At 44.2% G+C, this 22,593-nt stretch overlaps 1 long non-coding RNA gene across 1 annotated transcript; it reads right to left on the reverse strand.

The window, feature by feature from the left end:
* Positions 1-21,211: 21,211 nt before the first annotated feature.
* On the reverse strand, positions 21,212-22,410 carry LOC144819959 (uncharacterized). The gene is made up of 2 exons (XR_013607641.1): positions 22,144-22,410; positions 21,212-21,459 (listed from the first exon to the last, which is right to left on the reverse strand). It is a non-coding gene; the product is annotated as an uncharacterized LOC144819959 (long non-coding RNA).
* Positions 22,411-22,593: the final 183 nt, after the last annotated feature.

Genomic DNA, 22,593 nt, shown 5'->3' on the forward strand with positions numbered 1-22,593 from the left:
ATACATGATGAACTATGCTGAATATTGAATCTCGCAATACTATCAACTGGTATTAGTTTCATAAGTGCATGAGTTGATAAACACTTTAATCGAGTCATAATTGATTCATGTAAGTATAAGATATTTACAAACTTTTTGCAAATGTCAATGCTACACACATATAGGAAAAATACATATATCTTTGCGTATATGCTATTAAAGCACACATATTGAACATGTACATTAGAGAAAAGTTTCAGGTAAACAACTTTAACCAAACCTCGTGCAACACCTACTTTTGTCCTTGTAATTTTCAGAGTAAACGTCACACATGAAATAATACTTCGTAAATTTTACATGTCAAATAGACTATTACCCATAACATTTCTTATAGTCATCAATGTCACATTATCAAACAATAAGATCAAATTATTATTAATTGTTAAAAATTCAATTCTATTTAAAGTAAACATAAAATATGAAATAAGCTATTCTAGCAACCCCTCTCAAGCCTGCAAGTTCTCTCCCCTTTCTTTTAATGGACCCAATTATTACACCCCTTTACCCCTTACATCACATGAAGAACACTCGTTTATGGTGTATAAAATCCGCAGTTTATTATTCATTATTATTATTCATTCATTAAAATATTCATTTTAAACATAAAATGGATCATACATTTCACAACATATTGGTTGGTCATTCGAAAACCCATGTTTTCTTGTCATACTTCACATCCCTTGGTACCATTGTTCCCTCTTGTTTTGTTTCCATTCCTGACTGACAGGCCTAATCTTGCGCAGTGGCCCCTTATGCAGTTATCTCACTGTTTTGTGGATCTAGGATTCCCTTGCTACCGACCTTGCGGTTGACCGTCGGACCTGGGCTGGGCTGCAAGTGCTGTTCCGCTTGCCCTGGACCCTTGCGGACCACTCGCCTGCTCACCGTACCCCTGTCTTGTTGCATCCAAAGGACACCAGGGCCGGACTGGGACCCAAAACCGGCCCTGGCAAAGTGCTCGGATGCCCCCCCTCCCCACTCGGGGGGGTTGGAGGTGCCACCCAGCTCTTTGCCGGGGCCGGTTTTCGGCCGATTTTGTTACAGGGCCAATTTTGTAACTCTGCTGCAAAAACAGCCCTGTAACAAAAACGACCCCCAGGGGCCCAGAACCGCCCCCACCCTTGCGGCGCACCGGGGGATTGCCCGGTGCCCGCTATGGCCAGTCCGGCCCTGAAGGACACTGTCTGAGCATCCCTTCTATTCTGGCTGTCTTTGTGTGCTGTCACCTGCTCCCCTGTGCCCCTGCAGTCAGTCATCCCAAGGACACTGTTTGAGCAGCTCTTCTATCTAGGTTACTCTTTTCCGTGGGCGAGGACAGTTGAGTGACCAGGTAGGCCCATACTCCCCTTTTGACCTTTTCCTGCTCACCCGCTCTTGCTTTTCTATTGGGTCGTATGAGCATTTTGAAAGCTGCACCCAATCACTGCCCGGCATTTTCGCAGGTTTTCGCCTTCCTCCCTAGTGTTCATTCCCGCCACTGGGAGGGGCTCCCCCGTGGTCCCTAACCGGTCCAGCTTTGCCTCCCCGGCCCACACTACATCTGCATGCTTTCACAATGCAGTATCTGAATTAGGGTTGCATTTGTCTTTTTCCAAAAACGTTATCATACTCTTTTTGTAACAAATTTGTTGAGTGAAATCTTTGCTCTATCAACTGTCAAGAAGTTAAACTTTTTCTCACAAGATATTTTCTTCTGTTGGAACAAGTCTCCTGCAAGACATTTTCTGCTTGACCAGAAAAACAAGAATACAATAGTTCATAGTTAAATTGTTTCATTGTTTCTTATTAGTATTTCGCTTGACACTTTGGCCCTCATTGCCACCTCATCCTCTCTTCCTTGTTACTACCATGTGAAAGTGATCGTCTCTTGCAAGATAGACAAGAATGCTGCACCAATACCTGCAAACTGGAGTCTTTTAGTATCCCTACCTACAATCCTTAGTGCATAGCCAGATTGCTACCTTCACACTCCATTGTTTCACTCCCTCTAAACCTACAAATACATTTCCAGGCAGGGGAAGAGCGTGTTTTCGCATCTTCATCCAGAATTAGGCTTTCTCCTTTGTGCAGTCCTTGACTTGCGTGTTGGATTATTCTAATGCACACTCCAGAGTACTCTCACATCGGTTATTGCTCTATCATATGCTGTGCATTACCCCAGAGCGTACACCTGCAGTGTCAGGCTATGCCTCGTTTTACTGGGGGAGTTCGAGACGGTCCTGGAATCTTGATCCCTTCTGGCCCCTCTGGCGCACCTGGGGGATTGGTGTGTTGGCAGCCTGTCTTTTTGCCATGGCTGCATTCCTGACTGCCATCTAACAATGTTCTGCTCGGCAGTATATGGAAAGTATATTTGCTGGAGAAGGATGCGTGCCTCTGAGGATGAAAGGATGCACGCGTACACAAAGGTCATGGTCTACAGCCAACCTGAGCTTGGTTTGTGAGCATTTCCCTTGGCAGTGTACTGATTAATGGATTGAAACAAGGTGTATGTTTTGTCTGTGGAGACAGAAAAAAGGGATTCCACCAAAACCTTTGGATGTTGGAATGCCGAAGGAATGCAATCCCCTGGGACCTGGACTCGGAGGAATGAAGGAAGCCGGTAAGAAATCAGAACATTTCGAGTTCCAGGCTATGTTCCTCATCCTGATAGTCAGAAATAAGCAGTCATTTTGGCCAAACACGTTTTCCCCTATGCTTCTTCTTCCAGGTGATGCCTGGCAAGGAATGACTGAAGCTGTTAAACAAGCATTTGCAATGCAATGGGTCTCACCTTTGGGACCTTATATGTGTTTAGCTATGCAGCACATTAGCCTGGGTGTTGAAACATCTACTGTTCTTTAACATGGAGGGAAAGTAAACACCAAGCTGCGTGGCACACCAGGTATGGGAACATATGGAGAGAAATATTGCGTTTCAGCGAGGAATGGTATAGTCTAAAGTTCTGTTTTTAATAGAAAATCAGGGCCTTCGGTGGTCATATCACCGAAAATACAAGATTTGCAAAAAATATTATTGTCTACTGGTTCTCGTGGAAGACAATTTCTATGGACTGGAATGTAGAGAATGCTAAAGTGATTCTGGTATTTTACTGTCCTCTGCAGGTCGTTTTCTATGAAGAAAGTTAAATAGAGGCAGTTGACAGAATAATTAAACAAGCATTTACAATGCAATGGTTTCGCCTTTGGAAAAGTTAGAGCTATTGGCATTGTAAATGACAAAATTTGTATTTATGTGTTGGTTTTGAAAACAGATAAATAAATGGCATTGTCATTTACATTGTCATTAGCTTAATCTCTGCAGTCACTCTGCAGCCCCTAGGACTCCATAGCACTCCCTAGTCACTATGCACTCCCTAGCACTCTGCACTCCCTAGCCCTCCCTAGTCACTCTGCACTCCCTAGCCCACCCTAGCCCCCCCTAGTCACTCTGCACTCCCTATCCCTCCCTAGCCCTCCCATGTGTCTCACTGAAGACCTGTAGTAACCAGAGAGACAAGTCTCGGTGCCCTGAACACCTCTTTATTTCTCCAGTGCCTGTGATTGCCTTCACTGAGCTCATTCTCCGTATTGAGATGCCAGTGATATTAACATACAAATATTCTCCCGACTTCCATTAACTTTGTGCTGTTTGAGAAAGAGGTCTTCAGTCATATTGATTTAACATGTGAGATAACATGTCATCGGTCTATTATTTATTTAACACAAAATCACTCTGCTTTGATGTTAAAAGGGATAATGAAGGAGATGTCAATCAACCACAATATGTACCTATCAGATCACTTTACATCACAGAGCCTTGCTTTCCTTGAATATCATGTTTGAGCGCACCTTGAAGCAATTTAGTTCTGGGAGAGCCCTGTACAAAGTCATCTTTGTTGTACACGGTTTATTATAAAATAATATTGCTATGTATACACTCTGTGCACGTGGAACAAAATCAGGCCCTTCTCTTGGTTCACACATGGCATGGACGATAGACGTGTTCGGGGGGTTATAAATGTTTCTAAGTTCATGTTTAGAAACTTTCTTTTACATTAAATGCCTTTCAGTTCAGTAATAGAATGTAATGTACTAAATTGAAATATGTTCACATGTTAACTAAACATACTTATTTATTTTAAAGTATGTTCTGTTTTTACACGTTATTACTCAATCTGGGCGTCAAGTATTGTGATGGCTTGAATTGACCAGTGAGTGGCTTTTAAGGCTCAACCGGATGACTTGGCTCAAACTCTCCCAATTAATCTTCTGCCTTTCCACATCTAGAAGCGGTTTATGTGCAAGCATAACTGCATAAGTAACAGCTTTCCCTTTAATGAAAGGCATCTCACTCGTGCTGAGAACAAGTAATCTGCCATCGAGAACTGAACGCTCCATATCTCTGTCTGCTGTTCGTTGCCCATGCCGATGGGATTTATCACCTGGGTTAGGAATATATAGCAAGTGGCGACCAGGGCCTCCCTTTTGTACATCCATGCACACAAACATATTGGAGGGTCGCCACTGTAGATGTACGATAGTGATTAGACCCACTGAGAGGACCCTGGGGTGGCCTGCACTGGAAACTTTGGTTGGAGATGAGAACTAAAGAGATCGTGTTAGTTTGCTTGGGGTGATATGCACCCTGTTTTCAAAAACCGTCCCAACATAGGTGCTGAATTGGTGGGTCACAGGGAAACTGTGCTCACTGCTTACTTCAGCTTTATAGTGAATGAAGATTAGAAGAGGTTTGAACTGCTGATGTGCTGCACAAGCAACACACACACTAGGTGGTGATTTGAACTCTCCGAACAGGGGAGAGCAAGAGAGCTTGGGGAGGATGCGGGTCCACTGAGGCACGTGGCACGGGAGGGGCGGGGTGCGTGAAAAAGCCGCTCATTCATGGGCCTGGGACTGGAGGAGCAGCTGCTACGGGGGGGGGGAGGGAGGGCAGATATGGGTCACGGCAGGTTGGCGAGGAGCAGGTGGCACGGGGGGCAGCGAGGAATGTGGGTCAGAGCGGGTGTCCTGGGAGCAAGTGCCGAGGCTATAATGTGTCTGGGGCGCATGAACGCACGAGGTCAACCGAGGAAAAGGTCAGACAGGGTCATCCTAAAACAAAACAAGAACAATGGAACAGAGACCGAGACCTCGGCTAAGTGTGAGCCGACTGGCGACGTGGGAAGCCCACTGTCAACTGTGTCTCGTTCATGGTATTTAATAGGAGTCATACGATAACATGTATTATGGTTGACCTGCTTGAGAAGATGTCTCGGCTGAAAACGCCAAGAGTTACGTGGACACTGAAACGAGAAGAGTGTCAGGTAAACGGAGGAAGAAATAAAGACACCGGGGTGGGTGCAGAAATAAAGAGGGGGGAGAGGGGAGTGTAAGGGAACAGGCACTGATGCGCTCGGAATGGAAGAGTGAAGTAAAGAAGGAAAAAGAGAGAAATCAGAAAACAAAGGAGAGTTTAAAAAGAGTAAGAGCCGAATTGTGCCTGATTTAGAAAGTGTTTATAAGCGGGTCTGCGTGCTTGTATGTGACTCTTTCGGTGCTTTTCTAATGGATTCCTTTGTGACTGTTTCTCTGATTTTACATTGGATTCTGTTTGCGCCCGTTTCTCTTAACCGTCTCTTATTATTTCATTGTTTTGCGTTTGTTTCTCGGTTGAAAGATTTTTTTTCTGATTGTGTGTTTATCTCTTGACCGTGAGATTTTTATATGGATGTTTCTTGATAATTTATTTGACGTCATGTGATTTTTTTTTTTCTCCGATTGTGTGGATGGGCATTTCTCGGTGTTTTTTGCCCATGATTGTCGGAGACAGTAGCCAGCACTGCTGATCAGCTAACAACTCTGAAAGATAACATCTCGGGGTGGGTAGTGGGTGGGATCAAATGCCGAGACACACCAATAAACAGACAAAAGCTTACACACGCGGAGGCACATGAAAACACACAAGCATGTGCTTACACACACCCACAGAAACATGCATATATATGAAGGCGCGCATCCACACAGGTTTACATACACATTGGCACGCGAAAGCATGCAGACATTCACATATGTACACGCACGCAGACACGCACACATTCACAGTTCACAACAAGCACGGTCAGTCAACACGAGCAGCAAGGGCACTCGCCCAGAAATCTTCCCTGCTCCGTGCAGCTCCAGTCAGACCTCTTGGCTGTAAAATAAAGGGTCTGCAATGAAAGTGGGCGGCGTGCCAGGATTTAAAGGCGCAGGCCCTTCTAAGAAGTGCTCCATGTTAATAACCAGCGTTGGAATTAGCAGAACTGTATTGTGATTAGCGCAGACCAGAGCGTCTTACTTTGTGCTTTTAGATACGGTGCTGTAGCACAGGGCGGCCGAATTTACAAGCGGAAGTAGGAAGCAAGGCGAGCTAATGCTTCTTGCTCAGCTCATCCGCTATGAAGCTCTGTAAATTAAACGTTAAAGAGCTTGATTGTTGCCGGCAGAGTGCAGAAGCCATTTATGGCAGCCTACTTTGTTTTAGCTGCGGGCGCCATGCAGGAAACAAAGAAAGGCACGCGACCTTCGCAAGGAGCTGCCATGCTGTGATGAAACGCAGCTGAAAATTAAGTGAAAGCGCTTGTTCCGTTGCCGGCGGAAGCCATTGAAGACAGCCTGTTGGAGTTTAGCTGCAGGTGCTGGTCTCCTCCCTCGCCTGGCGCATCTCCGTCCAGCCACCTTGGCGGCCCTCTCCCCCAAACACCCCACGTCGTACGGCTGCCTCCCTGGGCTGTCTGTTCCTCAGCTCCAGATTCAGCCTCTTCTTCCTGTTCCTGTTGTCTCGGAGTGAGGGCGCAGAGCGAGCCAGCAGTCCGCACGGGTTGAGGGGCGGGTAAAACAAGCTATCGCCATTGCGTAACAGCAGATGCACGTTTACATTGCACTTTCTCCATAATAAAACAAGGAGGGTCCATCCACTGCAATGCCTCCTTCCTGACCTTCCAGTAAGGAGAACGAGGCAACGCACGCACACAAAATAAAACAAGTCAGGTCCCGGGCCGTGCTGTGATTGGCTGACGTCACGGGGGTGTCCCGGGCCGGCAGCCAATCACAGCGCGGCCCGGGAATGACGTCACGGGGGTGTCCCGGGCCGGCAGCCAATCGCAGCGCGGCCCGGGACAAAGGGGCGGGGCTTAAAAAAAGCACCAGAAACGCCCCCGAATCGCGTTTTCAAGAGAAAGCGCGATTGACAGCCTCTGTCTCCCAATGGCTAGCCTCCATTTATGGAGCTAGCCAATGAGAGGCAGAGGCGGTGCCGACATCCCTACTGTAGACAATAGTTTTCGATCTGGGAGTGGCACTGCGTGCCCCTCGCCAGGTCGAAACCTAAAAAAGGAAGTCCCTTAGCAGTAAGCAATTCTGGTATTTTACTGACCTCTACTGGTCTTTTTCTATCAAGACAGTTAATAGAGGCAGTGGAACAGAAAATACAGTCACTATGCGGAAGCAGACAAGTACTATGGCTGATCTCCAGAGCCCAGAAAGTACATACACATATAACTATATACTAAAGTATATACAAGATGTCTCGAATGTTCGACCTAAAAAGAGGAAGAAAAGTGTGGATTTCAGGGGCAAAGTTTCCAATTCCACATCCTATTTCAAATTCCAATCAGGAATCATGTGGTATTAATGCCACAGAGAGACATTCCAAGATGCCTATCTCTGTGGCGAACACTGAATTCCCTAAAGCTTTTTCAAATATGTTTATGATCTAAAGATTCCACTGTCGATATCGATATTATTATTAATCAGTAAATCATGACAGCAATAGGCTTACAGATTCTCTCCTGGCTTTCTCCTTCTATAGACAGGTAAGGGATAGGGAGCACACACAGGCAGTTAGAATAAGTGGTACTGGAATTAATTTGCAAACATCAAACTGTATCTGCATTACGGGGATCTAAAAGTACACATCGGGTATCTAACTAAAAAAACTGCACTCAATTACAAATCGCACAAATTAATCATCTCGCCAGTAAACCAGTTACAGCTCATTGGAAAGAGTCACAAAATCAGCCTACGAAATCACGTAAATGTGCACACCATTTATGAAGAAAATGCAGTGGAAGATGTTTTCATGTAAAGTCCATCAAATGTCATTCTAGAAATTCATACTTTCGCTTCTCCGATTAAGTATGCATGTAGTCCTGTGCTATTAACATTTTAATTTATTGTAAAATATATAGTAATTTCCTTGGCAGCTTAGAAATTGAGACGGTAGGCCCAGAGTATCTCTGAGATTTATCAGATTTAATGGCACTTAATAACCCCATGATAAATGAATTTTGTTATGTTTTATACGTCTAATACAAAATAGGTTTACAGGCAATGATTTGGGATGTATTGATTGACCTTGATTTAATATAACATTGACATACTTATTTCCAGTGTTAATGTGTTTTGCTCTTATTAATATGGAAGCTACAGCTACAGCCTCCACATAAACCAGTTGAATTTAATTGAAAAACATAGGTGCTTATTTATGAACTTGTCACGCAGTGCAGTGCAGAATGCCGCCTTGCTAGATTGCAATGGGTGAAAGTGAAAGGGCTGGTATATGTAGCTTCTTTCCCAGCCCAAGAGCATGTAGCAGACCCATCTTGCACACCAAGCTTTGGTTTGCACGTCTCTATTCCTCAGCATTCATCTGTTAACTGAACGCACTGCATCACAAACTTTATTAACCACACCAAGTCACATTCACTAGATTATGTAAACACTTGTAATGAGTATGTCGAAGGCCACTAGAGGCCTCATATACACGAACACAGCACACAACAACTCCCCGGACAAATATATACACATTATACCTCCCCAATGAGTCATTGAGGTACTTGCACCAGTCTTATAGTTGTATGAGATAGAGGAGGGGCACCTTCATCTTGGATCTCTGGAGAAGAGTCAGATGCTTGACTTGGGCACTAAGGTGGGTTAGCCTCACTCATGAGATCTGGAACGGATGAACATCTAGGCAAATACTTCAAGGGTGGAGAGTCTCTGGTTATGGGTTTTCCAGGTCATTGGGCGGTCACCAATGTCCTTTGCTCACCACAACTCTTAGAGGTTGAGCATCAAATGGAGCTTTGGTCTTGCCTGTCTGCTTTTGCTTGACAAGAACTCGGTCACCTTTCTCGAAGACCGTGTCTAGAGCACATTGGCACTTATTGGGGAAAGCCTTCATTTTGCATTTGCTTGGTGTTAGTGGTACGCATCTCATCAGAGTCTATTGACCAACTAATGGTCCATTGTAGTATCCCTGTTCCAAGAGCTCTCCCAAACAGCAAGGTGGCGGGACTTCTTCCTCCCATGGAATGAGGAGTGGAACGGTAAGCACTGAGGGCTGAGTTTAAAGGTGATTTGAGGTTGATTCTTTCTAGTGCAGCATGCTCCAACACCCTTTTCAAAGTACTCGTAAATTATTCAACAACGCCATTTGCCTGTGGCCAGAGAGGTGTACTTTTCTGATGTTTGATGTTCAAACGATTAACCCCTTCGACACTTTTGACGAGCTCAGCTCATCATGAGGCACAGTGGAGCTGTGCTCATGACGAGCTGAGCTCGTCATAACTGCTGCGGAACGCCCACGCAGGGCTAATTCCCCTCCTGTGCGTGTTCCATGGGGTTGGGCGTAGTCATGACGAGCTCAGCTCGTCATGAGCACAGCTCCATTGTGCAGCATGATGAGCTGGCTCGTCACGAGCACCACGACGCCGCACGCGGACCCCCTCCCCCCATACCAGAGGGGAATTATCCCCACGTGGAAGGGGTTAAGAAAGTCTTTGAACTCTCTGCTATTGAAGGGTGCACTGGTTTGAGAATCAAAGAGACATCCCATGTTACGAAAATGTCATCCAGCCTCTTGATGATGAGTCTTCCTCTAGAGGAAAACGTGAGTAGCCATTGACAACTACTATGCGATGATGTCCATAATCGAGAGATCTGAAGAGGTCAACCACAATCCTCAGTCAGGCTTGCTTACAAAGATCTGACACTTTCAGCAGGTTCTGAGTCATTTTGGGAAATACACAGTTGCACAGATGACATGCTTTTAGCTCCATTTAGACTTCTTCATCAAGGTGTGGGAACCACACTTGATCCCTTTTAGTCACGACAATGCCAAAATCTCTTGCGCCTGTTAGTATGACACCATCACGGGAAACAGAAATTTCTTCCTGAACATTCTTGAAGTTCTGGTAACCAACATTGTCTGTAGGAGATTGAGTATGTTTACTCCATGATTGCATTGCAACACATTCTTTAAGCTTAAGCATGCCTTTGTCAGCACTAGTAGATGTCAAAATCTGTTCAGTAGAAAGAGCTGCAGGCACACTATGAAATTGATGTCGGCCCCAGCCAATCTGGACGTTGTACTATGAAGCTGTAGCAACACTCGTGAAAAGTAGTCTGCACGGTTTTTATCCTTCCCCAGTTTGTGAACGATAGTGTAATCTTACTCCTGCAGATGCAGCCCCCACCTCTCGATGGGAAGGGGCGTCTTGACTTGTGGATATCTAAAAATAGTGAGCAATGTCTGTTGATCCGTGACATGGCTGGAAGGATTTCTGTGCAGAAACACATGGAACTGTTCACATGTCCAAACTACAGCTAAGCTTTCATTCTCAGGTTGAGAATAGGCATGTTTCGTCTGAGATAGATTCCGGCTAGCATAGGCCACAATATGTCTCTAAGAATCAGGCTGTCCCTTGTGTTGAGCAAGAATCATACCAAACCCCATCAGACTTGCATCTACCACAATCTCTGTATGGAATTTCTGATCAAACTAAGTCATTTCAGTTGATTTTCAATTGCGTGTTTTATTTTCTTGAAACTTCAGGCACATTCAGATGACCTTTTAAACGTAATATCTCACTTTCCAAGTTCTCTTATAGGGGCACTCACAGTGGCAAAATCACAAATGTACCTGGAGCAGTTGCTGGCTATGCCTAAGAAGGATCACAACATGGTCACATCTTCTGGAGAGCAAGTAGACGACAATACTTGCACCTTTTTAGGGTCAGGAGTCATTCCAGTTAGGGATAATATGTGCCCAAAGAATTTAAGTCTGCTTTGTGAACCTCACACTTCACTGCATTTAGTGTGAGACTGCATCAGAAAGCAGACAAAATACTTGTGTGAGTGCTTTTTCATGTTGCTCTTGTGTAGCCCCAAACACAAGTATATATTTACTGTAGTGAATGGCATGTGTGACAGGTTGAATTATTCGACAAATTACATCATGAAAGATTTCTGCAGCTGACAACACGCCGTCTTTTATATCTGAACAAATCAACATGAGCTGAAAAAGTAGTAATGTACTTCCAATTTTCTTCCAGTTCAAGTTAATGGTCACCTTTGTTCAAATCAAGGTAGGAGAAAACTTTGGTGCCATTCAGCAGAGTGATCATGTCCTTAATGTGTGGACCTGGACATCTTTCAGTTGCTTAGTTGGCCTGTCACATATCAACACAAATGCCCACTGAACCTCTACAGTCCTTTTCTGGTACCACCACAATAGGTGAAACCCGCGGAGTTGGGCCAGTAAAGCGATTGATGATGTCAAGTTTAACAGTGTTTCTAGCTCATTCTAAATGTCTTCCTATACGTGTAAAGGAATTTGACGGTGTTGCTGTGCAACAGGGTGAATATCTTCATTAATTTGAAGCTGCTCCGTTATTATTATAAGTTTTCCAAATCCGCTGCACATTATCAGGAATTGACTCACTATTTCAGAATGGGAATTCAAGTTGTAGTTAATAGAGATGTAGGAAAGTGCCTTTTTTTTAATGGTTAGGCCCCACTTTTTTTCTGATGCCTGATGTGATTTTGAACTGTAAGTGCACTGGGCCCCTGATAACCAAGTCAACAGTGCCAGATCTCTTCCCCAAAACACTATACCTTGATTGGCACAAGTTCACCTACGCTGCAAGCCCCTAGTTAATGGTACCCCTGGTACCTAGGTCATGAGTACTGAAGAGGGTCCTCTGGGGCTGCTGCACTAGTTGTGCCGTGCCACCCCAGGGCCCCTTCACAAAGGCTATGCATGCTGCCATTGCAGGCTGCATGATCTGGTGTAGGAACATCCAAAGAGTTGACATGGCACCCAGCCCTGTGCCATACCACCCAAACACTGCATAAGATATAGGTAAGTTACCCCTACTGCAGGCCTTTAGACCTAAGGCAGGGTGCATTATATCTTATGTGTGGGTATACCAGCACAAGCAGATATGCCCTACAATGTCCAGTCTATTCTGTGATGTTGTAAGTGAATAGGGAAGTCCTAAAGAGTACATGGGCTGGATACTTGTCAACACTAGTTTCCTAGCTCCATGATGGCTTCACAGATTTCTAAAATGTTTGGCACCAGAACTCTTGTCTTAATAAGTCCTCACTGATGCCAGTTTTGGATTAATTAATACATTCACACAGAAGACCCTTTTAGAGGGTCCCCTGAAACCTAACCAAACACTAGTGGCGTCTCTGGTCCTTTTCCCCAAGCCTGCCACCACCAGACATGTTTCTGACCTCATGGGGTGAAAGCCAGCTCTCTCAAAGGACATAAACAATACCAGCTCAGTGCATTAGTGTTTTACAGCTCCTCCAGGACAGGATGGCCTTCCCTGTCGGAAAGCTTCAAGGGCAATGGAGCCTTTGAAATCCAACCCAGGAACCGCCAGATAGGGGGGGAGGCCATGCCCTTTCCTGCTCCACTATCAATGGGAGGAAAGGTGGGAAAATTAGGTAGATGAGGAGGAGGGTCCCCCTCAACCTGCATCATGCCTGGGGAGGGGCAGGTGAGGTGAAACCCTCTCTTGAAAGTCCTCCATCTTGAGATGGTGAGGAAACCTCCAAGCAGGGCTAGGGTATTGCCTCTTCCCACAGGAAGGGGTGTACATACCCTAAAGTTAAGTAACCCATTGGCTACTACCTGTCTCCCCTTGCAACACCCCTAAATTCAGTGTTTAGTTGACTCCCAGAGACCTGACCTCAGATCATTGGAGAATAGAAGAAAAGGGCAAAGAAGACCCGCTGCACGCGAATTGAAACCCTGCTGTAGAAGAAAAAGGTACCATTAATATCAATGAGGTCACCCTGTATCCCTCGGAACCTGTTTTATAATTATGAAGCTACATGTGGTTCAGTTGGGTAAGTACCAAGGGGTACTGGTTCAGAACCTGATTATTTCTTTCGCAGTCAATAGTGATTTTGTACTAGACTTTAATAAATGTACCACACCTCTGTAAGTTTTTATCAAAAATATATATATTTATTACATTATTTGTTTTGTTTCTCTATTTTTCTTGCTAATTGCGTAAATAATTTTATACAAAGAGATAATAACAATGGTGGCTATCTGACAAAGAAAACCCAGTAACAAATATACGTACAATTGAATGGGTGACTGTGGTGACATATATTGCAAATGGGTGACCTTTCAAATTCAAACAATAAACAAGACAATAACATAAATTATCCTTCCTTTTCAGGTCTTTCACTTTAGCTCGTCTTATTTTTTTAAATAATTTCGAGCCAGGACATGAGATGGTTGTACGTCGATGTTTCAACCCAATATATATATGTGTGTTGTAGACAGATCAAGTAGGGTCTCCTTCAGGACAAAAGAAGGAAGTGTGACAGCCCTTGGTGGTTGGGAATTCACAAGATTAAATCTATTAACTCCTCCGAGCCTGGAAGGAGTTCTTATTCAAGGATTATCAATCAACCAGCTTTTCAAACTTTAGCTGTGTAGCCCTCTGGATGTGCTTGTCGGCCTCCGGGGGTAGTGGGCTCAAAATGTTAGCAGTATTCAGTCCTTAGAGATCGTCATGTATTGATGCCAAAGTCCATCAGTGCTTGCTTCCCAAACCTTCTTAAATACTGTATTCGCGAGTGTTTCTCACCAACTCATGGTCAAGTCACCGTGAGTTGGTGAGAGACACTTGGGAATACAGTATGTAAGGAGGTTTAGGAAGCAAGCACTGATGGACTTTGGCATCAATACATGATTCTTGAATAAGAATTCTTTCCGGGCTGATGGTGGGACATTTACCTTGACGTGGAAAGGAGAATCCTCAGCAGAAACACAATTTCTTTTTCTTTGGAGGCTTGACTCTGTGGGTTTTTGCCTTGTGTTTCTGCTTACTTTTCACACTTAGTGCGGATTTATTTTAGATTGTTCCAGCTTCCCTCTCAACAGCTTGTAGATCAGCACGCTCCTTCGGTCTTGCAGCCAGGAGTAGTTTCTTCAAACTGAGCGTTTCTCACAGTATGCATCATCTGAATGAATCAGAGAGGCAACCATCAATAAATCTATGACACATGGCTTCTTCATCATTAAATTAATTGAATTTGCAGTGCTTTATAAGCGTACCAAGTCTCTCAACAAACTCATCCATCATCTCACTAGGTTGCTGTTTTACTTGGTTTAAATAGGACCTTTCATAGAAGACATTTAGTATTGGTTTGAACTTGGCTTCCATAGTCACCTTGATTTGATGATATGATACTTGATCAGCTTGTGAGATCTTCTTTATCATTTCTTTTACTCCATCTCCTGCAAGGATCTTTAAGTATTTGATGATCTATTTGTCATCTGCTTCCTCTATAGCATCTATGAAGTCAACAAACATTTCAATCCAGGCAGTCTATCTCACGTCAATATTCTGCTTTTTGGCTGTGTTGAAGGAAGGCGGTGGTTTCAGGAACACAGCTGCAATGAATTTAGCACTTTTCCCATTCTCCATTTGTTCTAGTGTGTGAGGTTTAGACAGTGTGTGTCCTTCAGTGTCTCTTGGCCTGGTCGTACCTCTGCAAGCATCAGCCTGCTCTCTAGTGCTCTGGTCGTCACACCCGAGCTGAGGTCGGTAGATGCTATCTTCCTTTTTCACTGTGTTTAATGTCTTTGCTTCTTGCATGTGCTCTCCATCACTCTCAACTTCATGCATTATATCTAGCTGTTGCTACCTTAACAATTCTCTCTACCTGGTCATCTTTTCCTTTAGCATTTTCCTGCACCTGTCTGTCACTGCCTTTAGTGTTTCTTTGTACCTGGTTGTCACTGTCTTTACAATTTCAAGCTTGTGTTGGTGCTGGCTCTGTTTTATGTTGTGGCTCGGTATGTCTTCTTTCAACCTTACCAGTGGTCTTTTGGCAGACTTATTGATTGTGCTCCTCCATAGCAGCTCTACCTCCATGTTCTAAACCCTGAAGCTTCTCATATAAATCTTTCCTTTTATCCCCTCTATCTTGCAGAAAATTGTTATCTCAGCCTATCAATTTCTAAGATTGAGTGTAGCAATGTCTTGAATAAAATTCAAGTCATGTAAAATGCAATTCAATTCAAAAGTGCTTTATTCGAGTATTACTCATAAAAGCAGACATACATACATGTAATAAAAAACAATTAAATTTACACAGTCAATTAGACATAAGCACATAGATGATATTTAAAAACAGTACACGTTTAAAATGTCGAATGCAGGTTCAATGTAAATAAGTGCCTGAGTGATAATCACAAAAGGCAATTTGTAAAAGAATTCATATCATAAAATTTCAACCGATGATACATTAAATAAGTATGTTACATTAAAAAGTATAATAGACACTAGTCTAGCAGTCTCTGTCCGCCTAATCAACATTTACAGAGAATAAACAGTAGTCTAGCAGTCTCTGAATTTACAACGAATTATTACAGAGAATAGACATGTATCTAACAATTGCTGTCGACTAAGCGATAGATAATTATCCTGCCAACAATCTCTGTCTTATAATCCAGGCCCACCCCAGGTACTTTGCAGTAGCAATTATAATCCAGTTAGCAGAAGTAGATCTTACAATCCGCAATGCTACCATACTGTTTTTTGTACCTAGGTTCCTGCACATGGGAGCCAGCCAAGCTCGCCTTGGTGCAGAGTACATTGGACAAGAGAACAAAAAATGACCAAGAGTCTCGTTACCTACCCCACAGACTGGACAGATTGAAACACCCCCTGCTTTCCATTTAGATGTTAAGTTACAGAGGGGAAGGGAACCTACCCTCAATTGAAAAAGCAGTTTCCTGTCCATGGGTTTTAATATGTAATCCCAATACATTTCATAAATTGGGTACAACTTGATCTCTAAGTAGCTAGTGGTCATGGACCCACTGTTTATACTAAGCATGCTCTTATTAACAACATGTTCCCAGTAAATGTTTTTTAGGGTGGACTTGGAAGGGAATAAAGCCCCAGCTGGATCAATCCATAGAGCATTAAGTCCTAATTCGAACAAAGCAATCTTCAATGATTTGAACCATTTGATTTTGTTATAGCAGTCGGTTGTGACAACATCTTTAAACCCATTCGCGTAGTGAGAGAGGTCTGGCGTAGTCCAAAGCCTGCGCCAGTATAAAATCGGGCGCAGTTTGGCCTTGTCAGAGATCGCTCTCCTACCTAATTCGTATCTTAGGGGCAATAGCGGGCTGCTCTGAGGGGCACCTATCAGTGTCCTATAAAATTTATTTTCTGAGGTTTGAAGTTCCTGAAGGTTCTCATGCCCCCATAACTCCGCACCATACAAGGCAGACCCTATTGCTTTTGCCTCATAGATTATCAGTGGTGGTTTAATGGGCTTAGTGAGCGATTTCCTTTGCTCCTTGATGATTGTGCCAGCTAATTGCTTGTGCCTTAAAGTAGCAATATTAAGATGTAGCTGCCACCTTTTGTCATTAGAAATATGGATCCCTAGGTAGGTAAAGGATTTTACAACCTCCAGGGTACGACCGCTCAGGGAAATTTTGGGTTTAAAATTTCTGTGGGGATTGAAAGCCATGAGTTTCGTCTTAGACCCATTTACCTCCAATCCGTGAACAACACAGAAATCATCAAATATTGCCAATGCTTTTTGCAACCCAGCTGGTGTTTTTGATAAAATTAAGGTATCATCGGCGAACATTAAAATTGGAACTTTATCACCTGCAAGAGAGGGAGCATCCACTGCCTGAGATTGCATACAAGAAACCACACCGTTAATAAAAAGGGTGAACAGAGTAGGGGCCATTGAACAGCCCTGCCGAACCCCACGCTCAACTGGGAATTCGGCGGTGTCATTACCGTACCCACCCCAGCGGATTTTAGCATAATTGCCCTCGTGTAAACGCATAATTAAGGACAACAGTTCCCCAGGGACCCCGAGAGTCACAAGAACTTCCCATAATTTTGCCCTTGGTACCAGGTCGAAGGCAGCCCGCAGATCAACAAATGCTGCATACAGGCTGCCTCCGCCTAATACCACGGTCTTCCACTGAATCAACTGGAGACGGAAGACTTGGTCCACAGTACTGGTTGCCCTGCGAAAACCAGCCTGATAGGGGGATAAGATGTTGTTATCCTCAGCCCAATCAAGCAACCTGTTAACGATTACTCGCCCCACTATTTTTTGGATAGTGTCGATCAAACTGATTGGGCGGTAATTACTAGGCTGAGCACGGTCTCCTTTCTTATATATCGGGATGATAACAGCACCCCGCCATGTTTCTGGAATATCTACACCTCTGGCAATATGATTTATTAACAGATGGATGTATTTGCACCATCTTGCAGTGTCGTTTAAAAAAACGTCTGCGGGAACTCCGTCAATGCCGGGGGCACGACCACGTTGAACAGTTTTAAGTGCAGTCAATATTTCACATTGCAAAAAAATGTCATCTTCTGTCAAAGAAAAAAATGCAGTCACCCGCCTTCTGCTAGGCATTCCCAAATCCCAATCTGTCTCTTCATCACTAAATCTTCTGCTCTGGCTTCCAGTTAAAAAGCGTATCGACTTCAAGGCATTATGCACTGCCTTCAAAGTACTCTACGGCACAGTCCTGAGTTCTTTATTAAAACGTTTCAGTGGTGCACTCCTTCCAGATACCTTTGGTCAGCTATTGCCCACAACCTTGCTGTTGCTAAATCAAAAAAGGCCAAACGGGGGGGGGGGGGTAGAAACTTCACGCACACAAAGCATTCCACAACGCCGGACCAGCCTACCTGAACAGCAGACTCAGATTCCACACCCCTACCCACCAGCTCCGCTCCGCCAGCCTTGCCCTCGCAGCTGTACCCCACATCCAACGAACGACCTCCGGCGGCAGATCCTTCTCCTACCTCGCCGCCAAGACCTGGAACACCCTCCCTACCCACATACGGCAGACCCAAAACCTTCTCGCCTTCAGAAGGCTCCTCAAGACCGGGCTCTTCGAGCAGTAGCAGCATCCCCCCCTCCCCTCAGCGCCTTGGGACCCTCACTGGTAAGTAGCACACTTTACAAGTAGATTGATTGATTGATTATACTACTCGTATTTGCCCAAGCCTGCAAGGGTACATTGGGTTGTCCCACCCTTTCTATCTTTAACTTTTATGAGTTGGCATTTCTGTGTACTGTGTGTCTGCCTGCCTGATGTGAATTGCATGTCTGGCTTGTGATTGACAGGAGCTGAGAGGTGTGGGTGGCTCCAGGAGACAGGAGGATTCTGCCCAGTGGTGAAAAGAGAGATCTGCATGTAGATGGGAGGGAGGAGTTGCGCCTGGGACCTGAATGGAGCTGTGCCTTCCCTCCACAATGCTGGCTCTGTCCCCTGTGGTGCGTCTAAATACTGAGCCCTCACCTGACAAAGGAGAGAGGAGCTGAGCAAAACAAAGTGCTCCAAAGCTCCCCTAAACCAGTTCTTACTGGTATCCCCAAGCCCTGTGCTGTGACACAATGTGAAATTTTAGTATAAATATAGGGGCTGTGACCCCATGAAAGTGTGCTGTTCTTGTGCCAGAATCCTGCTGAGGCGTGCTGCTGCTGCTGGGGCTCAGGGGGGGCGCAGCCAAGAGGGCTTGCCTCCCTGGGCCCTGCATTGCCCCTTGATGCCTAAAGAACTTTTGGGACTTTTTCCTTTATTTTCTTTATTCCTAAGGACTACTCTCTTAGCTCCTGGATTTATGCTTAATCTAGCGCCTGGGAGCGCTATCTTTTAATTTGCCCAGCTGATAGAAAGAGTGGGCTTCGCAGTACATAGTTGCAGCCCCTTTTGGAGGGAATACCCAGCGTTGGAATTCCCCTGCATGGTGCCTTTAGCGGGTGCCCACCCCGCTTATGGTTTCATTATTATGGGGGGAGCCCACCCCGCTCTATATTTTAATTTTGGGGGAGCCTACCCCTCGTTTCGCCGCTGCAGCCCGGGTGACGGCTGTACAGGAAGTCAGGCATGCCTGCCTGGGATGTGTGCGGGGCCTACCGACGAACCGGAAGAGGCCAACCTGACGTGATGACGCGGGCTCCCGTGCTTGAGGGAGAGCCTCGCGGTGGAGGCCGAAGTGAAGAGGAGTTCCGGGTCCCAGGAGGGGGCCCGGGTGAAGAAGAAGTGCAGCCGGATCCCAACAAGGCTCTCATGAGCGAGAGAGCCACGCTTGCTGCCCGCGGTGTCAGGAGTGAAGAGGAGCGCCTCCCCAGACCAGTCCGGTGAGTGGGGGCTCACGGGGGGCACATTGTTGGTGCCGATCGCGGCACCATGACGGTAGTAGTACAGAGTCAGAGCGGCCCCAGATGGCAGCGGGCCGCTCCGATGGGGCAGTTTTCTTTGTGAGCCAGAGAGCCCCAGAGGGCCCAGTGACGTGGGGGCCATACAGAGGCACATTGTCGGTGCCTGGGCAGTCCCGCCAGAGAGCGGGCCACCCCAACAATGGGGAAGCATGTGTTACTGCCCCATGGGAGGTCCAGAGGGCACATAGGTGCCGGGTCCCTCCTTTATGCAAAGTTCCACGAATTGGGCACAAATTGAGAGAGAGTCCCTGAGTGGCACTGGAGGCACAGAGGTGCCAGTGAGTTTCCAGCTGCCCAGCAAATAGTGGGCATCTGCATCGTTTAGGCCACAGTGCTTTGGGGGCATGTCCTTTTGCAGTTAGGAGTGAGATGCACTCCTTTTACCCCCATTTCTTCACAGCGGCCCAGCACTTAGTGCCAGCTGTTCTGTTTAGGTTTGCGCACTGGCACAATTGGATCCAGCTGCTAGGCAGAGCGCCCTGACATTCTGGACACAGGGCATTTGAGCCCCTTTGAGATGGCCAGTTGTCCAGGGGGACTGTGAAGGCAATAGGGCGCTAGGCCCTAATGTGAGTAATGCCTCTACTATGGTCTTTGTAGGAGACTATGTGCTAAAATGTTATGTGGTGCTAGGAAATGTGATTCATGTAGTATGATTTATGCACCTTGTGTTACACCTCTGAATGTAGTTTTATGATTATGAGGTTGGTTTGCATAGTATGGTTTATGCTAGTGAGATTATGTTCCACTGTGTGATTTATGCCCCTAATGTGAGTTATGCGTTGGAGGTTAGGGTCTAATGCGTTTAGACTTATGAGAGGATTGCATAATGTGTTTATGCTGACGAGGTTGGCGCAGAATGTAATTCGCACCTGATGTGATACTGTGCATAATGTAGTTTATGTTACAGGCTGATGCTGAGTACAGTGATTACCAGTGGTTACTAGTTGTACATTTATGACCTGTTTTACTTTTAATAAGTTCGCTTTGTGATGGTTCTGACAGTGGTCCAGTGGGCCCTGTCAGGTGTATCTAATCCCTTGTAGATATGACCTAGTGCCAGGTGGCACCATGTATAATATGTGTTTACTATTCTAATGTGTTTCATGATAATACAAAGGCTATTTTTGATATAACATTGTGTGGAGTTCCTTTTGTAGTGTGCCTGGGATGTTGTTGCTGTGTGCATTCGCAAATGCTTTACACATGGCCTCCGGGATAAGCCTGACTGCTCATGCCAAGCTACCAAGGGCGTGAGCAGGGGTTATCTTTGGCATGTAACTCCCTTGCCCTGACTAGAGTGGTGGGCTGCCTGGCTTTGGCGCAAACCTTAGCCAATCAGAGATCCCATTTCTAACAGGAAGTAACGAGGAGAATTACATATATTTCTCCTTGTTACGCCTCCTCTGTGAAGGCATATATTTTTGACATATTCCCAGGTTTGCCAGTTCTGGTAAATCTGGGAATGCATCAAAATCCATGGGAGTCAAGTGGGAACAATATGAAGGTAAACACCCAGGCTATCTATTGAACAAAAACAGCTATGTACTCAACTGCATGATTCCCAAAGTTAGAAACTTAAGCCATAACACAGACAAACATAATGATATCAAAAATAGTATTTTTTAATAAAAACAAAGATAAATCTATACAGTATAAATATACAGTTATCATGAATTATTGATAAAAAAATGATAAGTTTCCTAATTAAAGAAAACATAAATTTAAAACATGTTAGAAAGACAATGATACAAGTCCTTTCTACAGTTACTGTGGCTGTTAGGTTTGAGTCAACGCGTTTCGACACGTCGTGGTGTCTTCCTCAGGACAGTTATACTTTCAGCCAATATGTCTACAAAGAACAAAATATTATTAGTTCTTATACGTATAGTTTTTTAAAAGATTCAATGTTACAGTTTATAGTTTCATGTTTAGACAATCAAAATTCGTGATTGATATTAGTGAACCTAAAAAGTCAATATCTATTTCATTTTGTGATATTTGGTTCATTTCATCTTAACATGGGAATATAATTTAAAGTTCATTGTTTGACTTTGAGTATTCTTTAGTACATAGCATAGTGCTCATGGTATACACATACATTGGAGGTGACGTAGGGAGAACAAGCCTTGACAAATGCATTTTTTATGATATAATTTGTTCTGTCTAAGGTATTCAAACATTTCACTCTTGATATGCATTAGAGATCTGATTCACATCTTGATTTGATAACAATGATTTTTTCATATCTAACCTTCTATCTCGAGTAGATAAGTGGAACCCAGAAAAAAGTTTAAAAAAGGAAGAAAAGATAAGGGAACCTACAGAAAGGGATGACAACAAAGTTCATTCATTTATCTCTTATAAGAGTTCAAATAGTAGTTTTGACCCTACCTAAAACTAGTATCTTAGCTTCTGTTAACTGATGTATCTAATACTACATCTCTGTTCGTTGCAGTACATTTTTACATCTGAACTATTATAAGTAAGAGCCTATTTTTATTTCCTTAAGATATTTGGTTTCCTCTAATTTTACCTGACTACGATTTTTCTTCAGGACTTGTCAGTCAATCTCTTCAATTAAAACCAGAATGATTGAGGCACCGTTATTTCCATTCTCTAAAAAACGGCATGTGAGACCTGTAGGAAAAATAATTACACATTTCTTAATCGCCCTTCTATTTTAATTTTTTATATAAAGCATGATAGAGTGCGTGATAGAGAGCGGCATCTATTCATCCACATAGTCTCTTTATGTTGTATTATCTACCTTAATCTTAAGGGTACACTGCTCCCATCTCAATCAGGCTGTGTTTCCACTATACTGTGGTTTCTCTCAATAAAACGGGTTTCTTCTCGGCTGTTGATTAAACCAACTACTTATCACAATAGGATAAGAAAGTTTTTGAACTAATATAAAAAAGTCGACTTGCACTGACTTCTTTTCTCACCTTATTAAAAAATTGGAGACTTCAAATTTGTAGAT

Source organism: Lissotriton helveticus, chromosome 2_1 (genome assembly GCF_964261635.1).
Source record: "Lissotriton helveticus chromosome 2_1, aLisHel1.1, whole genome shotgun sequence".
Classification (NCBI taxonomy): domain Eukaryota; kingdom Metazoa; phylum Chordata; class Amphibia; order Caudata; family Salamandridae; genus Lissotriton; species Lissotriton helveticus.